Source organism: Apostichopus japonicus, chromosome 4 (genome assembly GCF_037975245.1).
Source record: "Apostichopus japonicus isolate 1M-3 chromosome 4, ASM3797524v1, whole genome shotgun sequence".
Taxonomy (NCBI): Eukaryota; Metazoa; Echinodermata; class Holothuroidea; order Aspidochirotida; family Stichopodidae; genus Apostichopus; species Apostichopus japonicus.
The window spans coordinates 20296538-20319515 of NC_092564.1; the positions used below are offsets into that span (position 1 = coordinate 20296538).

General features: G+C 38.8%; 1 protein-coding gene across 2 annotated transcripts in view; it reads left to right on the top strand.

Moving 5' to 3' along the window:
* The window catches only part of LOC139966764 (CDC42 small effector protein 2-like), a 66620-nt gene continuing 43642 nt past the window's right edge, over nucleotides 1-22978 (top strand). Inside the window, exons 1-2 of one of the 2 annotated variants that reach the window (XM_071970105.1) lie at nucleotides 1-185; nucleotides 16782-16872. The gene's annotated coding sequence lies outside the window, so the exon portion shown is untranslated. The remainder of the gene's footprint in view (nucleotides 186-16781; nucleotides 16873-22978) is intronic. The other variant, XM_071970104.1, reaches the window with a different exon arrangement.

Consider the following 22978-nt stretch of genomic DNA (forward strand, 5'->3'; position numbering starts at 1 on the left):
TTCAACGTGAGCACAGAACATGCTCACGGTAAGCCTATCGTACAATTTATTTAGTTACGTTGCGGCTATACATAACTATCACTTAGTCACCCCCACTGGCCAACTATTTGATTAGTTAGGTCACATCGCTATAAACTTAAAAGGTGTAGATTGGACCTAATTCAGGTTTCCGAGACTGAAAAGCGGTAAGAGAGTGTTACCAAAACTATTCTTTGACAGGTTGTTGGCAGTAGCCTATGAATAAGCCATGATATAATTGATCCATTATATTCAAATTAATATGAAGTTATGCCTTACTTGGGATAGCCTATAGTGTAAAGTTAAGTTAGGCTAGTAAAATTGATTAGGATAACAAAAGTTAGGCTGTAGTTAGCTCAGATCTACCAGTGGGTAGGTTAGTTCTTTACACTAGCAGTGTATTGCTACAGTAAGATAAGTACCTAATATGGATACTATGTTTCGCTGTTTCAGTGATAGTCCCAAATTAATGGCATAAACCAGTATAAGCCTAGTTTGTAGTAATATATTTAAAATGTTTGCGTCTGCTTAGAAAAACTTGCATCCCTGCAGACGGTCATGAAAACAATGAAAATTCTTAAACATGAACACACAGTACTTAATTGAATGAAAAGTCACCACCTTCATAAGTTCACCACCTAACTTAAGATCATAAACATTTAATGTCAGATTATGGAATATAACTTCCCAGATACCTTGTTTAGAAAGAAATTTTGTGCACTTTACTTTTGCTGTATATGAAGTAGAGATTTTCACGTATTTGCTTGCACCAAACATTGTGACAAAAATCATTTTTGATGACTTGATTTACTAGCACAATGTTCAAGCCAAACATTTTGAAAATAGTGCGACTGTTTTAAGACTTACATTATCTTGGAAGAATTTATGTTTTAACTTTTCTCCAGATAGATCTAAGTATTCCTGTAACAATATTGACAGAAGGAAGGACTTAAGTATGTTAAACAGTATAATGGTTTGTGCTACGGAAGCAAACATATAGTGAAAGGCCTGTAATGTGCTCACAAAAAAAATCAAATGATGTACAGTAACCTATACTAATATTCATTCAACTCCAAAATGACTGTCAAAATGTGAAGCTGGAATTACAGCCATAGACTAGTACCATATATGCAGGCCTAGACTACTACAGTATAGCACAACTTCCTTACATAGCATCTGTGAAAATTGTATCTGCATACGTCATGAATGTGAAAAATCCACATGGAGAAAATTAGTGTCTAGATAGAAAATGTAGAGAAAATGAGTAGTTTTCAACCCATCATCATTTAATTTCGGCCCCATAAAATGTTCCATAACTTTTACGTATGGATCTCAATGGCATGAGACAGCCTAAGACATGCTCACAAATTTTATGAAGTCCTGTTGTAAGGTACTAGCAAGTTTATTTATAAGTTGATTGCATTTCCCATCAGTATAATGTTATCAACACTGTTCTATGACAGGTTAGTGGCAGCAGCCAGGCTAGCCTAGGCCTATGCATGCCATCAGTATCTAAGCCTAGCCTCTCAGATCTAAAAAATATCATTGATTTATCATGATACCAAATGAATATAAAGTTATGCCTAAGTTGGGTGAGCCGAGGGTAGTATGAAGTTAATCTAGGCTAATAAAACTGACCAGAATAACCAAAGCTTACTAGTTTGTTGACTTTGTTCTCATATCTACCATTGGCTAGCTAGTAGTGAATTGCTAAGTTATAAGTTAGAATGTTATGATGTTCGAGTGCACACATACGATAGCTTAATTTAGCAAAATCGGCGCTATGTGGAAAAGTAATGTTTCAAGTAGTTGCAGTTAATCGACATTCTTTGTTCATTGAAGATGTAAGAATGTTGCAGACAATGGATAAGTGACTATTGGCCAATGAAATCATTGGAAATTTGGAAATGCAACATTGACTTTTCTTGTAGCAAGTTACTGAAACAGAAATGTTGTTAGCTCTGTATCAAAGCATCACAATGAACTTACATTTGATTGTTATAATATTTTGTTTCAAACAATCATCTGTAGTTTTGGAAGAAATTTATTTTTTGGGAAATAGTGCACCGCATAACAAAATTGCATGTGTCCGTACCCACTCAGTTTTGAAGATTTTGTTGCAGTTTGCAAACAGCATGGGCCCAACTCAGTAAGTGTATGCTATCTGTAGGCTATCATTGTGAAGACTATAATTAGCAGTCGTCCAAACACAATTTTGGACAACTCACATCTGAAATCAGTGATTGATTTCCAGTTTTCAGGCTACAGAATAAATGCAGAAATATTTCAACAGACAGGTGATTTGATAAGGTTACTGGTACTTACAGTCAAAGTTTGTTTTTTGGACATAGAAGGACACAGCTGGAATACAACATTAGTTACACTTCAGAGTAGAGCTAGCATACAATTTAAAAACAGAAGAGCCTGCTATGGAGAGGATATTTAGGCCTCGTTTGTTTAAACTATGTACACTATCTATCAGGATCGTTATATCTAAGAAAATGGGGAAATGGCTTGGAATGCTTTCTTTTCTAAGTACTACAGTGCTTGCATTTTGGAGCAGGACCATTCCTGTGGTTCACCTTGTTGTCTTGCAGTTCAGTACTTAAAGTGTACATGTACCAGTTGTGCAAGATTACTCCCTTAGTTTCAAAGTAAGTGGTAATTGTTGGGACAGTTGGGACCTGTGGCATGCACAGTTTATTAGAATACAATTTCCTGTCTCCATTCCATGCTTGCTTGAAAGGACAAAAGTAGAACACATGAGCTATCTAGTAGAAATATTACAGTTTTTTAGCAACTACAGTATGAAGCTACATACACTGATATTAAAACTTACTGTATGGTACGTTGAATTAAATATTGAATGTCAGATGTGTACATGAAGCACACGCCACGTCCATGCAGGACTATTGCTTAACTTTGAACTTAGCTTAGCTCTCAATGATTTTTGCAAACTCATTAGGTAATGTACATAAAAGATCAATCACTTGCGGTCAATTGCCTTAAGTGAAGTTCATTTGAAATACCATGCTATTCCAGAGAAGGGGAAGTGGTATTATACAAAGTGAAGTGAGATCTGTTTTCTTTTTGTCTGTGTACCATATTAGCTCTACTGTATAGTGCAAAGGGTCTTCAGAGATAAAAAAGATGATAAAAAAGAGGATCTAGAGAAATACCATGAAGTGTCGTATTAACTGAAATAATTTATAAATTTGAATGAAGGAATTGATATGAAATCTTATATATTTGCTTATAAATTAGATCTATGATATGCTCATTGACTTCTTCATTTCAAGTGCTCTCCATGAACTGCGAGTTGAACATTCACTATCTAAGGCCCAAAATGAGTTTTACTTAACTTGTTTTAAAGACCAACTATGGAGGCAAATTTTTTTTTTTGGATTTTCCATTAATTTAGGAGTTTACATACCCATAATCAACATGTGTAAAAAATAATCTTCGAAAACCTACTATAACTCATCAAAAAACGACCACGAAAATGGACATTTTGGGTAGTCACATAACATGAACCTCTGGAATGTCTGAAAACAGAGATTGACCCAAAGGAGCCTCTGGTCACCGTGTGACGTCATTGTTTGTATACCGCGAAAATCAAACGCTGATATAGGCACTGTTTGTACACAGATAGCGATCAATTGTACTGTTTTTGACTTCCAATTTCGAGCGTTTGAAAAGCTGTTAGCTTAAAACAAGAACACATGAAGGTTAACAACTAGTTTTAAGACAATTATAAGCAGAAATTTTAGTTAAATTGGTTATTTCATTAGCAAAATTTCCACTCAAATGGAAGCATCTTTTACATAGCGGAGCGTCAATAGGTCCGTACGGTACAATATACTGTAGAACATGCAAGCAGCTTGGCGATCCCGTAATACAATTTGATCGCAAGATACCGTAAACTGAACAGAAGAATAGACCTAAAAGATGCCTCATGCGTGATATGTGACGGGAAAATGGCTTACGTTACTGTCAACGAATTACCAAAAAGACACTAAACATAATCAAACAACTACGAGAAGACGCTGACCCGAATTGACCAGGGTAGCATACATGACTAAGCTTCAGCTGAACATAGTACTTACTCGTTTTAATATCCAAAAGTACAAACACAGAAAAAGTATCCTTTCAATAAACAAAATTTAGCAGTGAATATCCAAATCCACGTTTCTCGTTCAATCCTGGGTGAAATACTACCGTGACTCTGTGTAATTCCATAGAGTTAGGTCTAGTTGAAACAGGCCTTGACCAGTTACATCCCACAATCACAAGACAGTCACTAACGAAATAAAACGTCCGATCGCTACAAAGAATCGTTTTTATTCAACTCCTTGGACCATGCAGATGCCGGAATAAACATAACGGACAATATAACACAATGTATCACGAACTCACGATACTGGAATACAACAAAGGAAATAGATAAATGCGATGAAATCCTATAGCATGACTATTTACACATGCTGTGAGCCAAACATGTACCATGGAGCTATAGCTCCATGCATGTACTAACAATGCTACCCTATAGGCACGGTATATACACGGTCATCTCTTACGGTAAATATTATACTGTCAATTGCGTGATATAATGTTACATGTAAGGACGTCCAGAGCTTGTTTACGGTCAATTTCACATTAGCTATGTCCGGCCATGGTCCGACACAGCTATCGACAGAATATAACTTTCGCAGAATGAGACATTTGCAGCTTACACAGAGGCAGGGTCATGCATGTGGACTCATGGGCATGAGATACTCGGGGTGCTGAAAAATCTTTCCGCGTGGATCTCAAAAATTGATCCAAAGTCTGCGGCGTTTTACGTCGGTTCTTTTACTCGGAAATCTAAAAAAGCTGATGCTTTTGTTGGATGAGGTATAACTGCAACCTCCAACAACACAGAATTGTGGCATTTCGGGGGAAAAGGAGTAATATCGTTGATGTTTTTGACCGCTCAAGTATACAACTTTACACACTAAAAGTATTGTTGTGAGTGAGGTATACAAACAGTGATGTCACATGGTCACCTGATGTCTTCGGAATGTTTCAGGAATGTCTGAAACAGGTTTCATAAAAAGCTGACTTGTCTTCCCATTTTTCACGTATTTAACGTCCGAAATTGGTTAAGTTAATTACAGCAATGTAATTGGAGTGAGTTAAGGATTACATACATGCAAAATGGTGGGATTTTATGTTCATCGAAAAGTCTCCATAGTAGGTCTTTAATATTCTTAACATTTGTTTGCAGTACTTTAGAAACCAAATGTACACAGTTAAAGGAGTCTAGCAAATTGGATGGAGTAACAGGGAGTGTCAATCATTTCAGTTGTCATTGGAAGATACTGTACACTGATCACTCACGGCATGTGTCGTAATTCTTAAGAAAGAACTAGTTTTTCAACTAGATTACTCCATGTTATTAGGGTTTTATTCAGTTTCTGTACTGTCCTTTGCCAACTATGCTATATATACCCTTGTAGTTCCTTTAGTTCGTTACAGTTTATTACAAATGCATCACAACTACTCTAGTAATCACAGCCTCGTCTGTACCTTTTTGTTTTTTCACTCTATGAGGCATATATGTTCTATATATACCAACAGGAAAAAAATTATTGGGAAGAGTGAACCACTAAACCATTGCAATTTACCCAATATTAGACTCGCATGTATTAAGAACTATACAGTGCAGTATTGCTACAGGTTTGTTGGCCAGAAAGTAGCAGTTGTGCTGCAAGTAGTTACTGTAGTACAGTACTTTGGGAGATAATGACTGCTGTAAATTTGATTTCCTCTTGTCAAAACGGTATCATTAGTCGTTAATGGATGATATTAATAGCAAACTGTACTTATTTTACTCCCTCCCTAAACATGTATTTTGTTACATATTCTACCCGAAAAAAATGTGAAATTTTTATTTTGCCCTTCTCTTCACAACCGTCTAGCCTGTCTTGAAATAGTCCACTAAACAACTGATTAACTAGGTAGGTTAGACCCAGATCTAGTCGATATAAACATTTTCTGGAACTAGAAAAATGTTGATTATTGTTTGCAAAATGTATCTCCCTAAGGCATTTAATGTGAGACTTCTGAATAAGAAATTAGACTAAATGCTATTAAAGTGAAATAACAAGATCATTTCAATATCAAGTTTATTTTAATTAATAATTAAAATGCTATTTAATATAAGAAGCATTACACAAGACTTGAACCTAAATAGGAGAAAGTGTGGAAAGGAAGTAAAAAAATAAGGCGATCTCTATTTTGGTTGTACTTAGCAGCATAAAGCATCAATGAATTCCACTAGCATGCTTGTCTATGTTAGCTAGCAAAGTTCATAAAGTGCAGGTACAAGACTCAAATAGATGTAAAATTCTACCTTCTTGTGTGCATGCTATGTTGATAGTTTCATACAGTTCAATTCACACAAAGTCGATGCACTTATTGTACATTGCAACAACTATATAGTAATAAGAACACAAAGTCTGAACTAGTCCTGTCCTGTTTCATAGAGATTTGTCACATTGTAGACGTGCATAAATTAGCTATTTATACTAGTACAGTAAAGTAGGGTAGAGGCTTTTCTCAGTTCGGTACTAAGTTATTAACATTGATTGTGTCTAGGTGGTGTTGAAGGGGTTTCATGTATTCTATATCCCTTCCAAGTTTGGTGTGTACAGTGTCTTGTTTGTACTGTGTGGATGTCTGGTGTGTATAGCCTGGATACAGTCTGGTGTGTATTGTGCTAATGTCTGATGTACCCAGTGTGCATGTTTGATGTGTACAGCGAGAATGTCTGGTGTGCACTGTTAGTATCTGGTGTGTACAGTCTGGACATCTGGTGTGCACTGTGTACATAAGGGATGTCTGGTGTGTACAGTGTGCATGTCTGGTGTATAGAGTGTGGATGTCAGATGTGTACATTGTGGATATCTGGTGTATAGAGTCTGGATGTCTGGTGTGTACAGTGTGCATGTCTGGTGTATAGAGTGTGTAGAGTCTGGATGTCTGGTGTGTACTGTGTGGATGTCTGGTTTATTGTCTGGATGTCTGGTGTGTACAGTGTGGATGTAGGTGTGTACAGTGTGGATGTCTGGTGTGTACAATGTGGATGTCTGGTGTGTACTGTGTGGATGTCAGGTGTGTGCAGTGTGGATGTCTGGTGTGTACAGTGTGGATGTCTGGTGTGTACAGTGTGGATGTCTGGTGTGTACAATGTGGATGTCTGGTGTGTACTGTGTGGATGTCAGGTGTGTGAAGTGTGGATGTCTGGTGTGTACAGTGTGGATGTCTGGTGTATAGTCTGGATGTCTGGTGTGTACAGTGTGGATGTAGGTGTGTACAGTGTGGATGTCAGGTGTGCTGGATGTCTGGTGTGCTGGAGGTGTGCTGGATGTGTGCAGTGTGGATGTCTGGTGTGTACAGTGTGGATGTCTGGTGTGTACAGTGTGGATGTCTGGCGTGTACAATGTGGATGTCTGGTGTGTACTGTGTGGATGTCAGGTGTGTACTGTGTGGATGTCTGGCGTGTACAGTGTGGATGTCTGGTGTGTGAAGTGTGGATGTCTGGTGTGTACAATGTGGATGTCTGGTGTGTACTGTGTGGATGTCTGGCGTGTACAGTGTGGATGTCTGGTGTGTAAAGTGTGGATGTCTGGTGTGTACAATGTGGATGCCTGGTGTGCAGGGTCTTAGCTAGCAATGCGTCTCGCCGTCTTTGAGACGGCTAGATCGAAATGAAAGACGGCCGAATTTGAGTGGGACGGCTTTTGAGACGCCAATAAATGGCTCTGTAACTATTAGTTATTTGTATGTACTGCTCAGTCAACGGGCGCCGCACGTTTAAAATGATGACACAACACTGTGAAATAATCACTGAAAAAACCCTGACAGTCGATCCTTTCCTTATGCTTGGAATACAGTCCAGTCAACAACACAATATAAAAACCTACACTCAATAGCCAACCACCTAGCTAGCTAAGAAAAAATCGTTTCGTCGCGTGATCATTTTCGCATACCCGTGTATTTGTATTTATTCTTTCCAAGCTAGGTGTTGTGTATCACGGTACTGTGGAAAGAGTCAAAACACTGTGGTGTGAGCTAATATTGACAGCTCCTGCGATGTTTTCCTTATATACCTGAAAAGGCAGGGGGGAAAAGTTTTGCGTCGTAGCATGGAGCTATAAACAGATAGCTCCATGGTCGTAGTAACGACCATGCAGTCTGTCTAGTTTCAAAATGGCGCGAAATTTCCGATTAATTTATATTAATGTGATATTGCGCGGGTTCGAGAAATCATTTCTCAAGGCAATACAATAGGATGTATGCAACACAAGCCATCTTGCTTCTCAGTTAGTATGAATATCAACCCTTTTTTCATTACGGTCGCATTGGCGATGACCATTCTCGGCTGGGGATGATAATTTCTGGAAAAATTAACGATAGTCGCCAGACCTATAATACTGTGGCGATCGGTTTTTGCAACTGAAAATTTCACCAATACTTTACAAAATTAACGAAGGTACCCGCCCGACGCGGTACAACCCGGTTCCTAATTTATTACCCGAATCCTACGCAAAGTGTGATTTTTTTTTGCAAACCGATGGTTAGGCAGATTTCCCATTGACCAAGTTAGTGTGGTGTAAGGCTACCATGTGGTCGAAGATAACAGCAATAACGAAAGTATTCCATTGATATCTTATAACTGCGTCACAATTTCAGCTAATAAACACACGGCTAGGCTAGATTACCCCCATTGACTTAGTGTGATGTTAGGCAACCATGTGGTCGAAGTTGTCGAACGTAACGGCAATAATGAAAGTATGCCATGGATATCTTATAACTGCGTCACAAATTCAGCGAAGAAACAGATGGTTAGGCTTAGCTAGCTTTCCATTGACTTAGTGTGGTGTTAGGCTACCATGTGGAAGAAATGATTGATTCAATCGTTTATTTCATAGAAGGAGAGGTTGACAAGGAATTTTACGAGATGTTTATGGGTTATAGACGGGATAACAAAACAATAATCAGCGCAAGTGGCTTTTTTCTAATCGTTTATTCCAAATGCGATCAAATTGCGCGAATCGCGTAATCTAGTGGCTAATGCGAACCCTGGGCCTGCATATAAGATAGTAGTACTAGTTGTAACTGTTTAAGAGCTAAATTGGATATTTATATGGTCTGATCCAATAGACGTGGAGAGCAAGCATAATCAGCGGCGGCAGTGTGAGCTAGTAGTAATGTTAATTATATGAAGTACAGTAATTAACAAGTTAATGAAAGAAACAAAAGCAATTAGAAATTATTGAGGAAGGTTTTATACCTTATCTTACACCTACGTATTTGAACATGAAAACATAAAGTAAGATATTTTTCACCGTACCCATTTTGTTAGAAAATAATATACATTAGCCTATTATTTTAAAATTAAAATGTACTACGAGCCACTGACATCAGTACTAACTACTAGCTTCAAAGTTCAACGTTAGTAGTCAGTACCGTGACAGTAGTGCTACTCGATGTTGAGCCTAGGCCTTTTTTTGTACTAATATTTAGCATATCGAAGTGGCGATCACATTTTCATTCTGGGCCACCAGAATTTGGAAAAAACATTGATATAGTCGCCACAGAATTTCTCCTGGTGACCGCATTCAATGGGGAATGAAAAAGGGTTGAGTATGATCGTTACCATGGTAATATATGAAGACATGAACTTTTTTCGTGGATTTCCTTGATTTCTTTTCTACCTCCGAAATTTACATTTCTCAATTTCCGTTAATTTCTAACAACAGCGTTACTGTATCATTTGATCCGTCATTCGCATGTTTTTCATTACCGAATCGATGCATATCCAACCTGCAGAGGGACAAAAACTATTATCCTAACACACTGTAGCATACGCAAACTGGAGCTTATACCGCAAATTTTTCTCTGGATTTTCATAACGTTCCCAACATTATTGCAACGATATTTTCATAAATTTCCCATGATTTTCAAAATTTTTAGTATCATTAGAGAAGTGACAATTGAGGAGAAATGTAGTGCTGTAGCTGCTGAATATTATTCCAGATTAAAACAGACTATTGTGTACATTTTATGAGCAGTAACATTTTAAGTATGGGTCGCCATGATTGAAAGATTGAAAGGCTAGGCATGTGGCTTCAGTGTGCATATTTTGGCGTGAAACTTTGCTTTTGAGTGTTTTAATCAATTTAAAAATCTTTATAAAATAGGCACCAAAATGTTGTCTTTAAACCTCGAATTTCTCAGAGCTTCTGGGGGCTTGACCCCTGTACCCCAACCGGGGCGTTGCCCATGGACCCTACCACAGGCCCTAAGGCATGCCCATGGACTCCACCTATAACTGTGTCGCGCTGCAAGCTGGCTGACGCCAACGGCGTTAGTATAGTATCACCTACAAAGTTCAGTGATTTTTTTTTACCCCAGGCTCATCCCTGTATGGATGACATTAACAGAATAAAGGCATACTTATTAGATACACAGTAGGCTATATATAATTGTAATATATCAATTACTATAAGCTGTTTTCATGGTGCACTTTTGCACCTAGTGTTTTATAGCACTTTTTATGTTTGAATTCCCCCAAAAAATCATGATGGCTTAGGTGTTTTCACAGCTTTCTTAGCATACTTTTAACCCCAATTGTGTCAAATAAGCCATTGATAGGGGCTGGTCTTCCAGGGGCCCTAAGGCGGGCCCCTGGACCCCACCCGTTATAGGCTTCGCGCTCGCGCAGGCGCCTTCGGCGCCAGATGGATAGTCTCCTGAGCACTCAGTAACAGATGAGACACCCTATTTGAAATTTCTGGCTAAGACCCTGCTGGTGTGTACAATGTGGATGTCTGGTGTGTAAAGTGTGGATGTCTGGTGTGTACAATGTGGATGTCTGGTGTGTACAATGTGGATGTCTGGTGTGTACTGTGTGGATGTCAGGTGTGTACTGTGTGGATGTCTGGCGTGTACAGTGTGGATGTCTGGTGTGTGAAGTGTGGATGTCTGGTGTGTACAATGTGGATGTCTGGTGTGTACTGTGTGGATGTCTGGCGTGTACAGTGTGGATGTCTGGTGTATAGTCTGGATGTCTGGTGTGTACAGTGTGGATGTAGGTGTGTACAGTGTGGATGTCAGGTGTGTACCTGCTGGATGTCTGGCGTGTACAATGTGGATGTCTGGTGTGTACTGTGTGGATGTCGAGTGTGTACTGTGTGGATGTCAGGTGTGTACTGTGTGGATGTCTGGCGTGTACAGTGTGGATGTCTGGCGTGTACAGTGTTGATGTCTGGTGTGTACTGTGTGGATGTCAGGTGTGTACAATGTGGATGTCTGGTGTGTACAATGTGGATGTCTGGTGTGTACTGTGTGGATGTCTGGCGTGTACAGTGTGGATGTAGGTGTGTACAGTGTGGATGTCTGGTGTGTACAGTGTGGATGTCTGGTGTGTAAAGTGTGGATGTCTGGTGTGTACAATGTGGATGTCTGGTGTGTACTGTGTGGATGTCTGGCGTGTACAGTGTGGATGTAGGTGTGTACAGTGTGGATGTCTGGTGTGTACAGTGTGGATGTCTGGTGTGTACAGTGTGGATGTCTGGTGTGTACAATGTGGATGTCTGGTGTGTACTGTGTGGATGTCAGGTGTGTACTGTGTGGATGTCTGGTGTGTACTGTGTGGATGTCTGGTGTGTACTGTGTGGATGTCTGGCGTGTACAATGTGGATGTAGGTGTGTACAGTGTGGATGTCTGGTGTGTACAGTGTGGATGTCTGGTGTGTGAAGTGTGGATGTCTGGTGTGTACAATGTGGATGTCTGGTGTGTACTGTGTGGATGTCTGGCGTGTACAGTGTGGATGTAGGTGTGTACAGTGTGGATGTCTGGTGTGTACAGTGTGGATGTCTGGTGTGTAAAGTGTGGATGTCTGGTGTGTACAATGTGGATGTCTGGTGTGTACTGTGTGGATGTCTGGCGTGTACAGTGTGGATGTAGGTGTGTACAGTGTGGATGTCTGGTGTGTACAGTGTGGATGTCTGGTGTGTAAAGTGTGGATGTCTGGTGTGTACAATGTGGATGTCTGGTGTGTACTGTGTGGATGTAGGTGTGTACAGTGTGGATGTCTGGTGTGTACAGTGTGGATGTCTGGTGTGTAAAGTGTGGATGTCTGGTGTGTACAATGTGGATGTCTGGTGTGTACTGTGTGGATGTCAAGTGTGTACTGTGTGGATGTCTGGCGTGTACTGTGTGGATGTCTGGTGTGTACTGTGTGGATGTCTGGCGTGTACAGTGTGGATGTAGGTGTGTACAGTGTGGATGTCTGGTGTGTACAGTGTGGATGTCTGGTGTGTAAAGTGTGGATGTCTGGTGTGTACAATGTGGATGTCTGGTGTGTACTGTGTGGATGTCAGGTGTGTACTGTGTGGATGTCTGGTGTGTACAATGTGGATGTCTGGTGTGTACTGTGTGGATGTCTGGTGTGTACAATGTGGATGTCTGGTGTGTACAGTGTCGATGTCTGGTGTGTACAGTGTGGATGTCTGGTGTGTAAAGTGTGGATGTCTGGTGTGTACAATGTGGATGTCTGGTGTGTACTGTGTGGATGTCTGGTGTGTACAATGTGGATGTCTGGTGTGTTCAATGTGGATGTCTGGTGTGTACTGTGTGGATGTCTGGCGTGTACAGTGTGGATGTCTGGTGTGTACAATGTGGATGTCAGGTGTGTACAATGTGGATGTCTGGTGTGTACTGTGTGGATGTCTGGCGTGTACAGTGTGGATGTCTGGTGTGTACAATGTGGATGTCAGGTGTGTACAGTGTGGATGTCAGGTGTGTGCATTGTGGAGTCAGGTGTATACAGTGTGGATGTCTGGTGTGTACAGTATACGTTACTTTAAGGAAACTGTAAATTAGGCTAATTCTTCAATCCAAAGGTGAATTAATTTCCTGTCGTTTGAGGAGCAATATTGGAGTAAGTTACGTTTTGCCCAGAATAGTTTTGGATAAACTATTAATTTGTGAAACGTTTCCTTTGTCATACCTTATTTGCACTGTAGGAAAAATTACAGTTGTCTGCTGCAAATGTGTCATTGTCTGTGATCTGCAGTGAAATGGGTGTAGCCCGACAATGACTAGGTAATTAAGGAAGAGGATTTTCTGGTGAGGATGATTCATTGTGCCTTTAAGTTATATATTAGTATCAGTCTTGGTGTCCTATAAATGAACTTCCCAGTGATATAAACAAGTTCTGTTAGAACTGCTCTATAGTAGTGTACAGTAGGTAATGATGGAAGGTTCATAAGCTTAACAATCCCAAGTTACTATCTTCATTTTCGGTGGCAATGTCTGTTGTTATAGAGGACAGCTCTCCCTTTAAATTAGAATAATGGTAACTTACTATTGAAACGAAATGTTATAATGTTATATTGAAATGTATTTGCACTGCACATGGATGATAGTATCAAAAGTAATGCATCTTACAATATACTACCTACTTTAAACAGGGTGTTTTTCATTTTCAGAGGGTTTCTGATTTCCTCCTCTTAGGCCCTGAGATTTCCTTATTAATTTGACATTTGACCGCTTGAGCACAACTGGAGAGGAAGTTTTATCAGATTGATCCAAGTTACATTGTTTTGTGAAATTCCACTGAAAATTCCTTATCATAGTTTTTATACCAAAGTTGGTTGTTATTGTCACTAATGGTAGATGTCATGGGCATACAGCATATATAATAGCATATTTAACTGGTATTTGTGCATGGGCCCATGGTGACTATCTTTAAATCGCATATGACTTTGTGTATACCTGTACAGTGTGGTATATTGTTTCAAGTTGTTTTTATGTCAGTATTTTACTGATAATTGGTGAAAGGATCAGGATCGGCCCATTTATTATACAGCAGAACAGTAAAGAATCGGCATCACTAAAATTTCAAAGCACTTGTTCTGACTCTTTGAACTGATTCTTTTTGTTTTCTTGAATGTACAGAAAATGCTGGGCAGGCAACAATTTGTTTCAATCACCTTGACATCTCTTGTCAAAGTATTTTTAACTCCTAAAAGCATTCTGCAATGTTTGCAGTCCCAATTACGATACAATGCAGTTCGAGGCGGAGTTAATGTGACCATAAAACAAAAGCTACCTTAGGTACACAGCTAGTTGTCGCACTGCCCCGCAATGCGGCGTAACATATGGTTCCTTGTACAGACCAGATACACCCATGACCATTCTTGTAAAGCATCTATACATTTAGTGTGCAGGTTTCTTTACTATATGGTAATTTACTTCGCTCCCCGCTTACCTGTCTCCCCACAACCTTAGCAACAGTGAAACACTTTGAGGGTAGAAAAATGAAGGAGGTCAATAGGGTCAGTGAGGGTGTACAGTGTTAAAAGGTTACCAGGGCATTCTAGACACGGTAGAATGAGGTGCTAAGGTTGTGGGGAGACAGGTAAGCGGGTCACTCGTAAATATATACCAGTAAGTTTTATCATATATTAGGTTTTGCTAATTATGTAATCATTATACTGTAGGGGCAATGAAACAATCGGTTATCGGCATTTACAGGTTATTACAGAATTGGTAAAACACTTTTGTGTTTACAATTGTTTGTACACTTTCCTTCATTCTGAGCAAGGTATGCATTATCCAAATGGAGTTGGTTATACGAAAGTCCGACCATGAGACTGTACTTACAACCATTTGGTTGCTCATACAGTAGTTAGTAAGTTAGGTCTTTTACTTTAATACAGAACATTTGTTTGCCCCACAAGTTAAGTATGTACAGTACAACACACTTTTTCTCTAGTATCAGATTGTGTTTTTATAATGTGCTACTGTAGGTACTGTACATTGCCATACTTTTAACAGGCAAGTCTCATTGAATGCAATGCAATGTTGTAGCTTGCAAGAGAAAGTGAACCATTTTTGCAATATTTTACACTTTTCTTGGCTACTCAGAAAAATAACCGTGTTCAGTTTGCATCTAAAGTATCGTACCCTGGCGATAAAGTGTAAATTCTCCTTGGCTCTCTCAGGTTTTCAATTTTTTAAGCTCTATAGGACAGTATACAGTAGCTGTACTAGTATATGACCTACATTTATCATTCTACCATTTACATTGAACATATATCTTGCTGTCCTTTTTGGTTAATTGTTTACTTTCCTTGTGTTTTAGAAAAGTTTCTTTCCTAAGAGTCTATCTTGTTTTCCCTTTGTTCTTAGCTACTGGAAAGTTTAAATAATTTTTTTTAAGAATCCAGAAAGCTTGAGATACATGTATGCAGTTACATCCCCTAAGATGCATTTGAAATAATATTTATGATGAAAATGAATTATACAATAATGAAGCTATTCCTGGTTTGACATGTATTTACCATAAATTGTGTCATGGTTGCCGATGTGATTTTCCCTAAGTGTGGTTGAAAGGGAAATTTCTGTTGGGTCGAGGTCGGGCAAAGGTCACTGCTGCCCTTGCCTAGTGGTGTTTATGGAGTGACCTTTTATACCCGCCTCCCTTCATTGCATATGTACTGTACGTATTATGTGAGTTACATACATCATTCCTCTCCTACAGTAGTTCAGAAATCCAAAGAAGTTTAAAGAAGCTGTAAACCCTAGAAATCCGCTGTACGCCCCTGAATGCCCCCCTGTATTTTGCTGTTTGTTGTGTTGGTAGTTTTGCCCGGCAACGATTTTTTTCCTGTCGTACCACGTGTGCGATATAAAAGGGTAGGAAAGCTCAGCCTCTTATTTGTTTAGCTTTATTTAGGTTTGTCTTGGTGACTATTTGTACAACAGAAATATGAACAAACATGTACTGTACAAGCCCTATTTCTAATAACTTCACGAAAGTGTCCATAGGTTTCTTTGATCAGAGGTTGCATCTAGCATAAAATGTGATCAACAAAAATATCCCCCAAAATGCATATGTAGATATGCAACCTCTGTTACATGTGTATATACAAAGCATGAATTTTTGTAAACATTGCTAGTGTTTTACCAGGAAAGAAGTTGCATACTGTATGCGGTCATCCCTGTGTCTGAAAAAATAACACAGCATTAATATAGATGTTGAAGTAGATGTTGAGGGAGGGAAGTTACCAGGAACCTAGTCTTTGTTAGGCAGAAGTTAGCTTCATCTTCGGCATTGTACCCATAGTTACATCATGCTAGTGAACACTGCCTCGTGATCGAATGAGTTGATTGTTTTGAAAGGAAAATTTCCTGACCAGTTGTGTATGACAACAGTTTGAACAGCAAGCACAAACAAATATGTTATTTGGATATTTTTGTATCGTGCATAAAATCTTGGCATTTTCTGTACAATATCTATGGCAAAATTGGCAAACATTGCCAACTGCTTTACCAGGTAAGATGTTGCATAATATATGTGATCATCAGTGGGTTTTGAAAAAAAAAAAATAGAACAGCACTAAACAGGATGTTGCTGACCCGTGTCGTCAAAGGAGAGAAGTAGCCGGATACAGTCTTCATTCGGCAGTAGGTAGCTTCCTGTTCAGTGTTGTATACCATATTTACATCACACTAACTGTATACTGCATGCCTCGCCTTGTCCAACTAGTTGATTGTTTTGGAAGGAAAAGCTTCTGACCAGTTGTGTGTGACAACTTGAACAGGAAGCACAAGCGAGTTTGTTAATTGGATATATTGTAGAGTGCGTAAAGTCTTCGGAATTTTCTAAAAGTTGCAAGTAAGTTCTTTGGCTATTTCTTCCTAGATGTGTTGTACTTCTCTTTGCATCTCCAGGATTTGCCACAGGTGAGGTCAGGAGAGGGCCAGTGTTGTGGACGGGGTACTGACTCTGTCAGGTAGCATACTCTAAATTTGTTGTAACAAAACAGCCTCGGTGTAGCTCAGCACATCACTCACGAACAAGTGTTCAAAGCCTTTGCAGGAAACCAGTGTTCGCAAGCATGCAATCACAAGTTTCAGTTTTTCTTTTCACTGCCCTGCTTCAGCAAATCTCTTTGACCCCTAAGCAGATTAAATAATTTACTAAGTAGCAGTAGTATTAACACAGTATTAAATAAAACAGTAGGTAAATAGAGCAAGGAAGGAAGTCTTCAGTTTGTGACTCACTGACTACGAGACTATAATGTATGCAGATCACAGCACTCAGCTTTTCAAAACTCACGTGGGTAGGTTGTCAGTCCTTCCTGAGTATGCAGATTTGTATATATCAGGAGCTCAAAATCTATAGCATTGATGTTTTTAGTTGCATAGTAATGTTGAATTCAGTTCCAAGTTATGTTGAATGTTTCTCAGTATGATGATGTCATACTCAGTCATAAGGAGGCATTATAGGTGTACATACTACAGTACACACGTATGTATGAAGTATGGTGTACCTTTACATGTATAGTAAATATGTATCTTTAGAACACCGAAATCCTTGCAGAATTGATCAAACAGTTTAGCAGAACTGTGCAATCAGCAAAGGTTTACATTTACAACTCCTTGATCACTTCAACTTTGTGAAATGCTATTGAAAGATGATTGGATTTATACTGAAATGGTTAGTAATGCTCCTAATCTTATATGCTTAGATATCTTAGAGGGGGGGGGGGGGGGAGGATATGTAGGGGTTATTCAGTAATCTACCCTTTATGTCAGGACAGAAAATACTGCTGAAATTAGTTTTTTGAGTTTGACTTGTGATAGTTTTCATTGCTATAAATGTGTGATGTGTTGGACTGAAATTTTGTTTATAGCTGGTCTCCGTTCTGTTATTGCACTTTACCTACCTGCTGTACAAACTGGTACAGAAAAAGGGCAGAATTTACCTGAACAGATAACATAAAAGAAACTGTTTCTTACTGTACACAAGATTAGGCAATTTATAGACTGTTATCCCTTTAACAATTTCCAAATTTTCCTTTCAATTCTTTTGCTTTCTCTATCATACCCAGACGTTAATCTTGAGAATAAAATCGAGTGCTGGGCTGGGTGTTTCTCTGCCTATATATACTCATTTTGGCTTTATGTTCACTCATTTGCATATATTGATCAATCAGTGTGGTTGTGTAGATAAAGTTCATACAGATATTGTGTGTTCTTTCCTTCAATATCAAAGTACAGTAGTTATTACCATGGCAACATTAAGTGCAGTACCAGCCATTTGCTTTCACTTTGAAGTGCATTTCCTATATATGTTAAGAAAGTATTGTTTTCCTTTCAGGTTCGATGAAGCAGTTCATTGGAAAGCATTCTTTCTATTTTGCTGTTACAGCAGTAACTTTATCAAAGAGTTTATTTTCCTTTTCTATTGTTCATATTGAAGGACCTTGGCATTCTTCTAAAGGATTTGCATTGCATCAAAGTGAATGTGACTTACTGTATTTGTCACAAGAATCTAAAATAATTCTGAAATACTTCTTCAAACAGTGCAACACTCTGAGTAACATTTTTAAACTGATCAATTGTTAGTACTTTAGATCAACTGCAGGCCTCACCATCTCTACATGTCCCCACACAAGTCCAGCACTCTTGCTCTGCAGAGTACAGAGCCAATACTGTAGCGTCCTCTCAGTGCTGACTGATTTGTACCAAACACACCTAACACAAAATATGATTCAAACCGATCAGACTAAGGACCACCATGTTGTTTTCTGTTTATTTGCTTGCATGGTTCCATTTGTCCAATGCCAAAATTTGTCTCCCAGTCAATTTTGTTGTATATCAACTACATGGAAGCCCAAGTGAATAAAAAATTGCAAAATAAATTACCAATGAAATAAAATGTTTGTGAATCTACTTGATCAAAAATTGAACAGTGAAGCTACTTTAAAGTTACAGTGTACGGTATTTGATATCTATTGAATATGTATGTATTGGATATCTATAGATTCCAGGGAAATTTGTTTCCTTTAACATTTTTACAATAACAACAAATGTTATCCCAAGCTGTATGGTATAGACATTAGGATGAGGACGTGATGTTAAACTTCTTTCAGTTTAATATTCATATATACATAGAGCAAACAGTGTGATGTGAAGTACAATGATTATAATGCTACATTGCCTTTCCCCATTAGCAAGATGAATGAGACGTGTCTGTTAACACAGTGATTCACATTTCATGTCTTGTTTTGTATTTGTACGATAACAAGAAGAAGATTGTTCATCAGAAATTGGATGTACGATTCCATTCCATAGCGGATGTACAGACCTGGTTCAAGTTAAGAGTATTAATCCAAACGAGTAGGCGAGAACAGGATGTAGTGGTTCTAAATGATTGTTTGTTTTTTATTAAAACGAAGGCACATACAGTACTCTAGTTGTGAATCGTATCCCAATGTGGTATGGTACTATTAACGAAATGTGCAGCGAAAGGCAGAAGAACCTCAGTACATATACCGTAGTATTAAGCTGCTGATATATATGTACGTAAGTTCATCAAAAAGAGATTGGTGACTCTCGCACATGTTCTTTTGTTACTTCCTTGAATCTGCAATATTGTGACCACTGCAGGTTTGCTTTGGCTGGCAATTGATTGTCTGATGTTCAGTTATGAACAGTAGTCTGAAATCTGATATGTCTTTAATGGATTAAATGAGCAGACAATGAGCAGACTTAAGACACTAGAAGGAAATGGGAAAACTAGCGTCATTGGAACAACGTGCTAACTTATAGTGACCGTTGGGACTTACTGCATAGTCGTACAACCCTCACCCCGAACTGTTGTGTCACTGGGTCTAAGGCGCTGGAGGTGTCGTTAGGACGATTACCCCTCGATCGTGAAAAGGTGGTACTGTTGTAGTATATCATCTGAGGCTCCAAATGTGCATCTTTCAAGGCCTCAACATTGCCAGTTTGATGAATGAGGCCGTTGCAATTTTATGCCATGGTACTCTGGTGACCGTGAGCAAATCTGCATTATTGGCAACAGTATGTGTGACACACTGACACTGTAGATGAGGACTTGAGAGAACTTCTTTGACTATTGATGTAATTATTTTAATTGCACAATAGAGAGCTTCATTTCGAAGTGTCTACTTCACTCACTACCTTTCTGGTGGTACCAGACAGAATGGCTAAAAAAGAAAAGATACTGTAGCGTACTAGGAGACCAACTACTTAAAATCTCGAAAAAAAAACTATCACACCATGAAGGATGAATTGAATGAAAGCCTCAGAGGGTTGCCAATCAAAAAAATTAATTCAAGAGCAGCAAATTTATTATGTCCAACTAGATTAAATGATGTTACACACTAATAGAAGGTATGAATGAGTGCTTTTGCTATAAATGATAAAGCCATTGGCTTATCTTCAAATATTAATTTTGGTTTTAGCTAGACACCAGACTTAAGACTATAACCATGAAAATGAGCCTGGCAAATGCAGATCTTCACTATTGGGGCTAGGGACAGTGGTTTCCTAGTAGACGTCCTTATAAACTGATGTGTTACTTCATAAGTGTCTTGTCACGTAACACAGAGTACCCAGTAGCGATACTCATGTTAATTTGCTAGAGTGGTGATAATGGGATTTAGCAAGGAAGTCTAGACAGATTTAATATCTACCGTAGGGAGGCAAAGGGGGGGGGGAGGAGAGTGGCGTATTTGAATATAACTGGAATGGATTAATTTGTTTCAGATGTGTTACAGAGACACGTACAGTATGTTAAAGCCACATCACACAAGCACAGGCAGATATACTGTAGCTTATATGTCATAATAGATCTGTCAAGACTTGGAGTATTTTGATCGACTGTAGGGTTGAGCATCTGAACTGAACGGTGTTGTTGATACTGTTGTGTAGAGTACATACTAATGCTACAGTAGGTTGCTGTAAAACTATTTGACTGCATGGTGATATGATACTTTTGCAGTGAGCAGCAGTTACTACTGTATACAGCTTTGAAAATGAAACTGATTTAAAGAGAGCTCCCATAAACAAGTTTGCAACTGAGGACATAATGTCTGGATATGGTAACAGAGTTGTGGGGATGGAGGTAGGGTGAGGGGGCTGGGAGTGGGAAGGGGCTGAAGTGGTAAGATTGTGGAGAGGAGGAGAGAAAAGGTAGTTCAGCACTATCCATGAGATCCTTTGCCCTTTTTAGAATGAAGGGATTTTAAAATTATACAGATTCAAGATTCAAGAGCTTTCATTCATAGGCCCCAAGATTCTTCCTTTTTCCTTTACATATTTCTTTGGGTTCTTTTAAGTTGATTGTATTTATTCATTCTCAGCCGAGAAAGAAATTCTTCTGGCTTTAGGTCTTGGCACAGAGCTGCCGTATACTTTGAAGACCATGTACCACATGGTTCCTCGGAAACCTGTGGTGTGGTTTGGTTGAGTAATTCCTCGTGCAATGAACTTTACATCAGTCTGCAATGGATGCGTACGGTGCCAATCAGGAAAGTCGCAGCCGTCAACCGGTTTATTGTTACATGCTAGTTTTCTGAACTTTTTGCTTTTCATAAACTAGAAGGTGGAAGGTGAGTGCCCTGGCTGTATATAATAAAGGTAGAGTGGGCACGGGACACCTCAATTGTGGCTCTTCTTTTCTCTGCCCATGTGATCCCTCTAGTTGACCTTAAACTAATAGCGGGGGGGGGGGGGGGAAGGAAAAAGATGGAGAGATAAGCCACATAGTTTAACAATATATGAGCTATTTTTAAGTTGCACACTTAGATTAGAATTTGCATTAAGGATGTATACTGATTTACTTTACAGTGGAAAACTTAAATTGGGGGCCCATCGGAGGTCCCTGAACAAATATCTCAAGTATTTCATTCAAAAACTTTGAAAGGCGACCTGCACAGACTGGGTCAAAAGCACAAACGATGGTAATAGGGCCTCATAAACACGCCATTTAATAACTGAATGACAAAAGTCTTTCATATTGAAGTTATACTTTGAACAATAACAATTTCTTTCCTAAACCTGTAAAAGATTCAGGACGACAGCGTGTCTACGCATTTGTGAGGTGCGTATAAAGTTTGAATGACCAGTGTTATATGTTGGGGAACTCTGAGGGGTACTGGCAATAGAAGAAAAGAAAATAGTTGTTGGAAAACTAGATTAAAGGGCTATTTTCACACAAAGAATTGTTAATGGTTTTACCATATTTAAGTCCGTGGAATTGAACTAGTGCTGGACTGGTACAATTGTCACCATAACAGCAGAATCTGAATATATATATTATAAAACAGCTCATTTGATAAGTTTGAAAGTAGTCACTCAATCTTTAGGGACAAAAAAGGGAAAAAACCCAAGTCAAATAAAAGATTCAGGGTACTTTTGATGCTCCAGTCCTGTGATCGGATAAGTGTACATTACCAACGACCTTACTGAGTATGAACAATGTGTACATGTATAAGTTTGCCATTACTGTATCAGTGTACCTGCTGTATTGCAGTGGGGACAAATAGTGCATCATATTGTGAAAGTAGGAAAGTACTTCTGAATTATATGGGTTGTACTGTGACTTGGTACTGTACCTCTTTCCACCAAGCCATTTCATTTCACTTCAAAGATAGTTGGATACCCCTGAGTCTGTCTAAGAGAGATGTGTGGTTACAAAGACGATCTGCAGGCTATTCTTTTAATATTAAACAAGCTATTAATTGTCTAATCCAATACGGAATGCTTCATGTGTCCCACCAATTTATTGCAGTATATATAATCGTTCAGTTTGGAAGTCGTTTCAATCTGTGCATGATTTTCATCACTTGTACAGTAGTATGATTTTGGTGAACTTTAAATTTAATGATAGAGCTTTTCTTAATGTTTTCCGAAGACCTTTGTAGGTTCTATCTTTACTATAAATGGCTTTCAACACTACAGACTGGGCAAACTCTGGGCAAACAATTGTTTGACATTTAAAGGTCAAAGAACTTCGCAGAAAACAGGAAAAAAAGGGAAGGAAAGGAAAGAAAGAGCAAAACGAATAATGTTATATAATACCTT